The following is a 12564-nucleotide window of genomic DNA, read 5'->3' as shown; positions in this document are numbered from 1 at the left end:
TACCCTGAGAGTGTTCAGCTCCCTGTAGTTCCTCCCCTCGTTGGTGTGCAGGGCTTACACTGTTCCCTCTTTGCAAATACCTGTATCAAAACCTGCGAAGATGGGAACACACGGTTCCGAGATCTCCACTGGCGTCATCCTGTACTATCTCTGTTTAGGAAACCGAATCCGGTCTCCCTGCTCAGGAGTGCAGGGACCGTCCAGCCCGGAAGCCATGCTCGTGCAGCTGCCACCACCCAGGGAGAAGAACAGCTGGAAGCTTTGGTGCGCACCCGCCGAGCCGCGAGCAACTCTTCCTGTTAATTAGCGCCAGCCAAGGCTCCAAATGTGCCTTATTGCAACCCCTAGCGGACTCTCAACTCGCCAATAGTTTCTCGCTTTCCTGTCCCTGCTCTTGCGGGGAAAAATTACAAACGTGCGTGCCCACATACACATTCACACACGCCCTTCTTTCTTCACTCAAGAAAACCATCGGTAACGTGTCTCCTAAAGAAAATTCAACTCTTCGCGCTCTCTTTCTTTACCTAGAGGCTAGCAGTCCCGGCAAACACTCACTGGGCTCTCTCCGCTGCTTTGCGCGCCCCCTACCTGCCTACGGCGGGGGTGGCGCTGGGGGAAGGGGGTCGGGAGTACGCTAGACTCGTTTCTCCAGTTGGTGCCGCTCCCCTGGCTCGGCACTTGGTATCTCCCACCGTCTTGCTCTCGCCGGGAAGCCGGGAAGGAGGAGGCGACTGTGGGCGTCGCCGCCGCCCTTCCCGGAACCGGAGCCAAACCCTGATCCGGGGTCGACGTCTCCTACTTCAGACTCACATCTGGCCCAGCCAGGCAGATATTGGCGGCTGGAGAGTTACTCCACGCGAGGCGCCCCAAGTCCTGAGCATGCCCAGTAGGACTCCTTAGGTTCCCAAAGCGAGTTTCTGAGCGTGCAGATTCCGCTTTTCCGCTTTTTCGTGGAAGCTCAAAAGGGTGGAAAAGGAGGGATCCAGGGCTTGGGGCACGGACCGAACCTGGGTGAGGGGCGGAGCCGGTTGGGGAGCCCAGGGAGCTGGGCGACCAGGCCGGGCAGCGGCTGGAGCGCAGGGCCCGGCTCCGGGGGTGGGGGTGGGGGGGGGGGGGGGGGAAGAGTGTCAGCGCTGACCCGACGCGCCGCCAGGAGGCTGCGTGTGGCCGGCCTTCGCTCACTGAGGTCATGCTGTCAGCGGGAGGCAGTCAGCGGTTCTCTCACGTGGACCGACACTAAGAAAGCTTGCGGGTCTTTTTCGCACCGCACTCACGGGCTGGGCTTTTCTAGAAGGCGGGGTAGAGGGGAAAAGGAGGAACCCAAACATTTCTCTTTCTCTCCGCCACCTCGCTTTTTTCTTTTTTCGCTAAAGTTATCCTGGCAAGAGACTTTGCATTCTCAGTCAGTCCTCAGGCTTTACACATCGCGGTCGTGATCACGCTTCTGTGTGTCTGTGTGGTGTGTGCAACAGTGCGTGCGTTTGTGTATGTCTTGACTATAAAACACTCTCCCAGGTTGATTTGGGGATGACAAACACTCCGCCGGACCCCACCTCCCACCCCACCTAACCCTTTGGAGAAAATAGAAGCTGGTCATGAGAGTACTCTGGCCGGGAACTCATCGTGGTACGAAATCTAAATTTTGTTGATCCATATTTCCTTCCTCTGCTCCCCCACCCCCAGCTTTCTCCTTCCCTCCCTCCACCTTCTAACACCGTGATCTTTCTCATTTTGATTTCCCTTTCCTTTGCCCGCTACCTGCTCCCTCAGCCCTCCTCTTCTGCTCCTCCTCCGGAGCTCCCTCTTCCTCCCCACCCCATCTCAGCTGCGGCTAAAACCTGGAGTCTTGGTGGAAAAGGGAGGAAAAAAAAAAAAAAAAAAAAACCCTTGGCTGTGGAACTGTCAAACCGGGCATGCTCAGTAGACAGGGCAGGTTTTTTGGTCTCGAGTAGCGGAGAAACATTTTTTGCACCACCGCGACCAGCCTTAGAGCGCGGCGGCGGCGGCCACAGCAACATCAGCACAGCCATCAGCGGTGCAGACGCCCCGCACCCGGGAGCGCGGCGGGCTCCGGCTTAGCCCGGAGTTCACCTCCGAGTGCCCCGGGGTCTGAGCTCATCCCTTCTGCTCGCACACACACGCACACTCTCTTTCACGGACACACACGCGTATACACACTCTCGCACCCACAAACGACCCCGGGCGCTAGCACCCTCCAGGCAGCGATCGTCCGCTGGCGCGGTAGTAGCCAGGTTCGGTACCTGCCCCCGGCGGCTGCCGGCTCAGAGCACCGTCGCGACGGACCGGAGGAGAGCGATGCTGGGGCCCGAGCGGCAGCTCGAACAGTAATGTGGATTTACAGTCGTTTCCCGCAGGAACCGGCTGAGACGCCTGAGGTCCCGGGCTCCGGCAGCGCCCGGCGGGGCTGAGCACCTGGCGAGGGGGCGGGGGACCGCACCTGGGGACGCCACTGAAACTTGCGCCTGGACTAGGTAGGTGCGTTGCTCCCGGCTCCCACCTCCTTCCCTTTGGTTCGCGGCCCCTACCCTCCCACCTCCCACCCCGAGGACTCCCGGTTAACTTCGCCCCGAGGCTGCAGGCGACGGATGGCGGCTCCCAGCCCTGAGTGGCGGGCAGCGTCCGCTCAGAGAGCCCTGCCCGAGGTGGCAGAACCTCGGTTCCTTCTTTAGGTCTTCGCCCGGCTCGGGGCTCTAGACCACCCGGGGCATATGGGAGGTCGGCCTTGTCCGCAGTTCAAGCTTTCAGCGGGCCCTGGGGGCGCTGCCCTTCGAGGGCTCCCTAGGCTTCTTAGGCGACACTTTTGCCAACCAACTCCTCTGGTTCTGAAAGGCGGGGGCGGGGGAGTGGGGCTCGCCTCTGCAGGCGCGCAGAGCCCCGGCGCTCTAACAAGTGGACCTGGACGTTGGGGACGGGGGCGGGCTCGGTCCGAGAAGAGACAAGGGGACGCCTCTCCTCCAGCATTTTTCCCACCTGGAGCGTCCGCCAGGGGCTCGGCCACTCGGTTCCCGCTCCTGTCTCTCTGAGAGAAGATGCCTAGGGTCTAGGACTCACTTGAGTACCTGTTTGCTTTCGAATTTCTCTTTGAACCACACTCGGGGAGTCCAGGTTCCGGGGGAAACTCCAGGACCTCCTTCTAACCCACACCGTCTGGGGCCCTACCCAGTGCGTCCTTCCTACACTCCAACCTTTGTCAAGAGACAGTCATTACGCAGCAGTCGGTGCTCTGGGAGCCGTCGGTGTTGGCTTTTACCACGCGCTCAGCTGCGCAGGTTTGTGTGTTTTCGCATTTTATCCTGAGATGTGGTTCGGGCAATATAGCAGCGGCCAGCACATTTGCGGAGTGCCAGGTACCCTCTAGGCATACCTGGGGAAATGTAACCTCACTTTCTACTCTACAACGGGCAGGGTGCCAGTTCAATTTTAGGAGGTGGAGAAGGGGAGACAGCGCGACTTGGTGAGTGGATGTGTTTGCAGTCAGGAGTATATTTAAACATTTCAGCAAACCGAGTGCGGTCGGTTGTTTACAATTGCGGAGACGGACGATCTCACTCCACTCGTAGATGTTGTCTCGACATCTGTTTCGCCACCGGGAGAGTAAGGGCGGGGGCGGGGGCTGGTTTGCAGCTCGTGCTAGCCGTCGGCAGCTTTGGGGCTTAGCGGATCTGCATCACTGCTACTGGCGATATGATAATATGGGTAGGTCTCCAAAATGAAGCAATTGGTCGGGAGATGTCCTGAACTTTCCTTTTTTTTTTTTTTAATTTACCTGGAATGTTAATTCGGAGGAGTATTTGAGGTGGCCGGAGAAAATACAAAAAGAAGTTCCTAGTGCCATAGTAGGGAAATTAGTAGCCACTCGGTTTTACAAACCGAAAGGAAACGAAACACCCCAGTGGATCCTATTAGGTACTGTTAGATTAGCACTTAATTGATTGCGTTTGTGCTAAGGGTCACAGGCAGCTTCCTTGAATTTCAGATTGTTGTTCTGTGATCATAATTAACAAACCAGGTACACTATACTATGAGCATCAATCGCTACTCTCAACCTGTTTGGGGAAAACATTGCAAATGTCTGCTTTATCTTTTGATTGAAATATCCTTGTCTGTCTTCTTAGTCCGAAGACTTCCGATTTGGAGCATAGGGCACCCCTGTACTGCTAAGAAAGAGCACAGTCTAAGGAGGAAAGGCTTTATTATTATTAAAAGGAGATCCACAGCCTTACATTCTGCTCCCTGGTTACCCAGCATTTACTTGCTTGCTTACCACCCCCCTGCAACGTGGGGGGAAAATGAATTTTCATAAGGCATTTGTATGACCCTTTAAGTAGATAACTGGAAAAGCAGAATCTTAATTTTGCCATTTTTGTCTAAGTTCATAAGACGTTTTATGTGTGTGTGATGTGTTAAATAATTTACTGTTGGAAAGTTTTTTTTTTTTTTTTAGAGTAGTGTGTAAGTATGTCAAAGTAATGTTGGAATCTTTTATTGATAATAAAAGAAAGTCCCAAAATGCATTTGGAAAGGGATTCAGGTAATTTCTAAAATGAATCCATGCTCTAAATGTTATTTAAAAGTTTTCAGATCGTCCCCCAGAATGTTTTTGAAAAACAGGTGTTTCTGGAAAACAGCTCAATGAACAAATGTTAACATTTGTATAATAAAACCAATAGAGTCTAGTCCCTAGAACCATGCCAGACACATAGTACAAACCGAGTATTTTTTGAATACATGAATTTGTATTTACCATTGGTTCTAGGTCCCCATTATGAATTAAGAATAGTCATGTCATTTGACAAAATATACAGTGGAACTGAAGGAAAGAATGCTTTGTGGAGTCATTGTGCTATAAGATTAAGTGAGATTCCAAATATTGAAATAAATAGCTGTGTTAAAAAGTAAAATCAGATTGTATATTAACTACCATCTCATTCAAAGGCCTAATTCAAAAATCTAAATACTCTAAAGGTTTTGGTGTTTCACTTCACTGTCATCTGTGTAAATAATGCTGACATGATCATAGTTTCCCTTATAGTCATTGTACCTTTCTGATGCCTTTAATACTAAGATTCTTGCTGAAACAGAGCAGTCTAACATTCAAGTTTATTCTGTACAATACGATTTTAAATTCTCAAACTGCAAAGTATTCTTTTGATATGTTGCCTCTGAAAACAGAAAGCTTATTTTCCATGACAGTCTTAAAACTTGGAAATGGTTAGAAGGTTCAGTATTAACATAAAGGTTTTTTTTTCCATTTTATGTTAGAAATAGCAATTAGAATCCATGTAATTTTTACTTGAAGCTTGCTTTTCCTGAAAGTCCATCAGTTTCAGTTTTCAGTATAGTTGTCAAGTACTTGGTATAGATTATGGTTAATAAATTTCCTAAGGCTTCTCAAACAAGTGATTTACTTATCTATTTACTTACTTACTTACTGACCTGAGGTCAAAAGAAGAGCAGTACTTTGAATACTTGATGCAAAGATTAATTAATGAAAGCAAATTTTCTTATAATATTCACATATTCTAGCATTCTCACACACACACACATACACACACACACTTTTAGAAACAATCTCATGAGAATGCTGTGCATCAGATATGAAACATGTATGATAATTTTATTAATATTATATATGTTTCTTTAAGCTCCTGTATGTAGATTTACCCTTGAAAGTAGTAATCTATGCAGCTTTTTTTTTTTTTTTAATAAGAAGCTTCCCTTCGTTTACCACTTGGAAGAATGGCTTGAATTGGATTACTAGCACAACTACAGGCAGATTAAATGATAAAGAATATTGTGAAGGATAGTATTTATTAATAGCAATTGTGATCAATAGAATATATCAATGACTGGAAATAAAGCTGCTGATTATAAAAAATTAAAAGGAATCAGCTTTCAAAACTGTTTCCATGTACAAAAACTGCTTTAAATCATCTGCAGATTCTGAGTATTAGATTAAATTACTGTTTTGAATTGAAATTACTCCATTTCCTTTCCCTAGACGGTAAAACATTCTGATTCCTGGCTTAATATATAATTTCTTTTTTCTATTTTCCATTGATTTTTTTTTTAAGAACTGAGGAAAGTAAATATCATATAGAACCAGCTAGAACTGTGCTTAGTTTGAGCAGGTGAATGCTATAAAAGGTTTCACACAGCTTTAGATTATTCCAAACAACCTTGATGGTCCAGCCATATGTGTGTCTACCGTATGTGGTACCCTGTAATGACAGTTAATATAATGTATAGAGATTTTATAGTTTTCTAGATGTACTGTGGTACAATTTAGCAAGACCAATGAAATTGCTTACATTTGGAACTCATGAAAAATAGGGCTGAGTGAATTGGAGTATGATGGCATAAACTGAAAATTGTTTTGTAACAATATTTGTACTGAATTGTACTGTATTTCTCTATATAATCAAAGCAAACTAGTTTTAATTGGAGATAGTAAATATTTTTACAGTTGATGTTGAATCACTAATGCTTTAAAAATAATCATTTAGAGTCTAATAAATAAAGCCTGTTAAATTCTTATGTAACTTTGGGACTCATTTCTAGACCTGGAAGTATAATCTTGGATAATTTACAGCTTAAAAAAAATTCTGACTTTTACTTCCTGTCCAGGCCTCCACTTTAGGTAAACAATAGCATATGGTGAAACATGCATATATGCCAACTAACCACTATCTCTTGGATGATGTTTTCAATGTGATGTAATGATTCTGAAATATTGGGTTCTCCATTCCCACCTACTTAAAATGGAGTGGAGAAGGGAATTGGAAAATGGACACAGGAAAATGTGTTAAATCATCTCTTTTTATATCACTGAATCATGCCCTGAGAAGCTCCTACTCAGATCCTTCATCTCTGTGTTTATGGTAGATATGTGCTGAGATTAATATTTTTTTTCCTGGGTACTTATGACAGGTCTCTATGGCTGTATCTAGGTGACACCTAAATATGTGAGTGAAAAGTTCCGTCAACCATCCAGCTGTTTGAGGTGATGCAAACAAACATCTGGTTGGTTGAGAGAATTTTTCACTTGGTCTCTGGATATTTTGGAGTCATTTAACAAGCTGATGAATCTTAATACCTATGTCAAAACAGAAAGACATAAAGTGAAACCCTTTAAAATACATGTAGAGTACCTTAAACACTCTTGGGTTACTATAACATATAATGAGCCAAATGCTACCCTGAATCTACAGCCTTCTATGAAATGTTTAAGGAGATGCAGTGACAAAGCAGTGACAAAAACAGAAACACACTGGCCTTTTCAAAAAGCCAGGAAATAAAACACTTTAACTTCAATTCTATCTCCCCCACCTCCACCCCCGGTACTGATTCATCAGTTTAAAGAATCAACTTAAAGAGTTTGATATGTTGGCTTCTTACGATTTCCTGCACCTCACTTTTCACCGATTCTTCCACTGCCATGGAAACTAGACGGGACAGACAGCTGGGAGTCACTAATTCAGGATGGGAACCTGCTTGTTAATTTAATTTCATGCCAGCCTGTTGGTCCCTGAGAGTAACTATAAAAGGCTAGGGGATTGAATTTGTGAGCAATAAACAATTAAGCAGAACAAAAATCAGTGCCATCACTGTCATTTTCCTGAAGATCTTACTGCAACCCCACTTATCCCTAATCAAGCAGTTCTTTAAAACTAGTCACAAAAAAAGAACTTTGATTTGTGCATTCCTATTGATATTTGTGTGTATGCTACAGTTTTTTGTTCTATGAGGACTTCACAGCTGTAAAATAGTTTCATATTAGCTATCGCATTGAAAAAATATGTTCAGTCAAATTATGATTTTGTAGACTTTTAAGAAGCCTAGTTAGAGATCATAGTAAAGTTAAATATAAATGATGCTTGAATTTTCTGGTAAGATTGGTTATTTTCCCTTTTCAAGTATAAAAACAATTTTATTAAAATATCTATGCCTCACATTTTTTTTATTACAGAGACCAAATGGATTTGAATACATTTATTTGAAATCTGTAAAACACTCATTTTACCCATCGCCATAAAGCATACTGATTGTTTTAACTTTAATTGACTAAGTTGTCAGTTGATAAGTAGTCAACAATGAGGAAATTGCCTTTTAATGTTTCTCATATTCTTTTATAATATTTTTGTGGCTGATTATGACTAACAAAATTGAATTTGGGGATCACAAACTCTAATATGAGCTGAATTGCGATCCATGTTAAGACTTTTGCAATATTATCAGCTATGGGTTCTGATAAACTAAAAATTTTCCCCCTGAATTTATAGCTGTAAACAAATTTCTATATTATGGCTAAGAAAGAGTGATTCTCAAAAAGGATTTTGGTGAGAAAAAAAAAAGAATGGAGATATAAATCTATATCTATATTTATATGTCATCAGGTAATTTCCTGTTTCAAAGTGACTAGAACTTCAAAATACAAATGTCTCAGATAGAATTATTAAAGATAGAATGAAGTAGTGATTTAAAAGTTCAGGAAAAATATTTTCATTTTTACATTTTAAGGAATATTTTTGATATCATTATCCAGTTTTCAGGTATTGAATTGCATATATTTTGTTAACTGGTTTATTTTTGTTACTTGAGCCATGTCTGAGTAAAATTACCAGAATATCTGAGTAAAACATGAAAATTTCAATCATCATTGTTGATCATGTAGATTTCCTAGTATCTATCTGTGTCATGTTGATTTCCTCTAACTTTTCAGCAGATGCTTGACTTTTGGATGCATAGTGAAAAAAATAATCATATGAATAGTTCCAAATATATAATCAGTTAATTTTAACTCTTCATCTAAATGATATTATGAAGATACAACCTCAGTTTCCCTTTAGAAATTAATGCATGCATGCTAAGTTGCTTCAATCATGTCTGACTCTTTGCGACACCACGGACTGTAGTCCAGCGGGCTCCTCTGTCCATGGAATTCTCCAGGCAAGAATACTGGAGTGGGTTGCCATCTCCTTTTCCAGGGGAATTTTCCAGACCTAGGGCTCAAACCTGTATCTCTTGGGTCTCTTGCATTGGCAGGAGGGTTATTTACCATTAGAGCCACCTGGGAAGCCCAGAAATTAATGTTTTCCTATTTAGATGAAAGATACTGTAAATATTCAGAATGCTGATTGAATATATGTATTAATATGTGTATGCATGTATATGTGTGTGACTTTAAGAAGAACCCCTATATGGTTTTATCAAAGGAAATCCAGTTTCATTTTAATGTTTGGAATCACAGCTTAGTGTTTTTAACTGCATGTGTGAATGAGAGTTTTTAAAGCAGCCAAAATAAAAAGTACATTGCTATCAGTTTGCATACTTCAGGGAAAGTCTGATCACAAGCTAAGGTCAAGGAGAAAATTTCCCAGTTTCAAGGTCTTATATAATTGGTGGATTCTAAGTGTTTATATTAATTCTACTGCCTCTATCTGGTTGAGACACCTGTCAAAGAGAAAGTGCCAGATTAGCTAGGCACTTGGTATATTAGACATTGCAATCCCTGTGTCCCAGCAGTGGATAGACATTTTAAGAAAATTCTTCAGTTGTTCAGAGAAATCAGAAAAAAGATACCACAGATGGCCTATCCCAATAATCCAGGTTTTTTTCAGGTACATTTAAAATTAAATGTCCTAAGAGATGATTAATTCAAGAAAGTTATTGATAATGAACTCATCTTATGTTACACATCCTTTGCACCTATGATGATGCCTTATTAAAGGTGTCTCAATCTTGCTAATTACCACCTGTGTTTAAATATAGAGTTGTATAAATACACTATAACCACACAGTGACTGGAAGCTTTCTAAACCTGAAATGTTCCCAGCTAACTCAATTGCTATCAACAAAATGTTTCTGATCAACATTTTGAATTTATACGCTGTGCATTACCCCCCTTTAGCATTAATGATTTTCTTTTTTTAAAGCTGCTCTGCTTAATTGCAAGCATTTGAGTGATATTGATGTGTGTTCTCCAGCTCTATTAACTAGCCCCCAAATATATTTGTATTTATGTGTGTGGATGGAATTTTTTCTAAAGTTATATTTATTAAAAATTAAGTGTACATTTTGATGTGGATTTAAGCATCATTTATAGAAACATATAAGTACATCACCTATTTGCTTGCTGCATGCTTGAAATGCATATATTTTTGTGACTAGCTCATATCTTTAGAGCTTTAAGGAATGTAGGGAAACATTGACAGAATTGCTGTGCAAGTCAAGTAAGAAACTCCTTTTATTAATTTCACTAATGAGATCTAGTGACTTCTAAGGGAGAAGATTGTGCTGTTGATTGGCCAGTTGATACCTATTTAACTTGAGAAGACTCTTGTACCTTTAAATACCAATATCATCACTCTCATTTCTTCCTTCCTCCTTTCCTTCCTTTCTTTTTCTTTCTTTCTTTCAGCTGTTTCCAAGAGTTGAGGTCGTAGATACAGACTTGTGAGAAAAGAAGCTCTGGGACATTCACTAAAGTTTTGGGAATGATTAATCTTTTTATTCTACTTCTAAATCTGACCTATTCTTTAAGTATATACTAGAAAAATATAAATATAATGTGAAATATTATTTGTATATTGTTTTTGGCTCATACATTCTTTCAGTTATCTTGGATAGGAGCTAAAATAGCACGCTAATATTCTGGGTTGGTACCTTTTATTACAGATTTACTCTGTGCATTTCTATATGTTAGTGCACTTGTGATTGATTTTTCTTGTTTATTCTAATAAAATGTCAACCTTTAGGTGTGACACCATTTATTTTTGGTTTCAATAAAGTGTTAACACAAGAGTGCTACATTTTTCATTTGTTTTGTTCTTATCCTGTTTGAGATATTGCCTTAATGAAACATTGGACAACTTGTAAAAGTGAGGTAATCTTAACATAATTAGAATTCAGTGCAAGGGAAATATTTTAAGATGTAATTTAATACAGAATGGAGAAAAATTTAACAATATATTTCTGTTAAGCATGGAATAAAACATGTTTAAGAAAATATAAAATACCACTAGACTAAGTAAGAAGGGAACACTGGTCCTAGACATTTAACAAAATACTTGGGACTGCTTTGTTGTTAAGAAAGCAGAAGAATCAGTGTTTACACAGAGCTCTGGGACAATAGGTCTTGAAATCTCAAGTGTTTTCCATAGACTCTCCAAGTCTCATGGACTGGCTTCTTTTTACTGAAGATTTCAGTATTACAGAGTTTTGGTTATACTTCATAAAACCATCTTCATGAAGAAAAAACTTCATCTGTTCAGTCATTCATCAAAACTTTGTAAATGCCTGTTTATCCAGTAATACAGAGATATTAAAAAAAAAACTTACCATATAATGGGAGAGACAGACATTTGAATTGACTTTTAAATAATAGGGAAGAATTTTTTTAGAGAATACAGAGACCCACAGTCCACATGGCTAAAGGATTGTGAAAGGGTACAAGTCTAAATTAGCAATGCGGAATATCAACCCAGGAAAATAGAATATTGTTTTATTTCCTGTCTGGGTTTGGGGAACAGAAGTCAAGGATAATGTCTTATTTCCTTTTGTGTGCCTGACACACAGAGGAGGCTTAGTACATATTTGTCGAATGACTGAGTGTGGTAGGATTTTCTTGCATGGAAAGAAAATCCTGGAGAATTGTGGTTTTTATTATTTTTATCCAAAATCACACAGTGTACTGCATTGTAGCAGAATCTACTGAATTAGATGAGAGGCTTTAAAGAGAGGGGGGCAGGTCACCAACTTTGAGTTTTAGAAAGACGGCAGCCAGTATGAAGGATGGATTGAAGTCCATGAAGAGTACATTAAGGGACTGTGTTGCAATTATGAGGGTGTGAACCATGGCAGGGACAGCAAAGATGGAGAGGAGAGGGAAAATTTGAAAGCTACTCGTAAGGTAACAGCATTTGGGACATGGAAATCGATTACCTTTAAAGGCTAAGGAAAAGGGAGGAATGACACTGAGGCTTTTGGCTTGGAAAATTGTGTAATGCTGTTAAGCCATACAGGGAACATAGAAGAAAAAGCCAGTTTTGATGGGGATAATCAGGTTACGTTTGGATTTACTTAATAAGAGACACTATCTAGACTTCCTGATAGAGATGATTTGTCACATATGGAAATTGCAGATCTGAAGATCAGGTCTGGAAAAAGATTTGTGTGTCATCAGTCAATGTAGTAGTTGAAATTGTGGGAAGGTGAGTTCACCTAGAGAGTATATGTAGAGTAAGAAGAGAAGTAAGGATGGAATCTCCAGACACACTAAACTTAAAACGTTGGTGAAATACGAGGAACATTCAAGAGAGAACACGTCAAGAAAGAATAAAGTCAGAGAGGTAGAAGGCAAACCAGGAAATAATGAAATAAAAGCTTAGGGAGGAAAGGGTTTTATAAGTGCCATCTGAGTAAAGACTTGGGAAACTAATTCATTAAAGGAAATTCAAATGGCTAGTAAGCATGAAAAAAGCTCAATCTCCAATAATCAAAATAAATGCAGACTACAAAAAATGAATACAAGGAGTTTTGTTT

General features: G+C 41.3%; 1 protein-coding gene across 1 annotated transcript in view; it reads left to right on the top strand.

Moving 5' to 3' along the window:
• Positions 1-1968: 1968 nt before the first annotated feature.
• Positions 1969-12564, top strand: part of TENM1 (teneurin transmembrane protein 1) — a 900209-nt gene continuing 889613 nt past the window's right edge. The window contains exon 1 of the mRNA XM_027963346.3: positions 1969-2492. The gene's annotated coding sequence lies outside the window, so the exon portion shown is untranslated. The remainder of the gene's footprint in view (positions 2493-12564) is intronic.

This window comes from Ovis aries, chromosome X, assembly GCF_016772045.2.
Source record: "Ovis aries strain OAR_USU_Benz2616 breed Rambouillet chromosome X, ARS-UI_Ramb_v3.0, whole genome shotgun sequence".
NCBI classification, from domain to species: Eukaryota; Metazoa; Chordata; class Mammalia; order Artiodactyla; family Bovidae; genus Ovis; species Ovis aries.
Note: the sequence above shows the minus strand (reverse complement) of the source record. Positions and strands in the feature narration are given on the sequence as shown.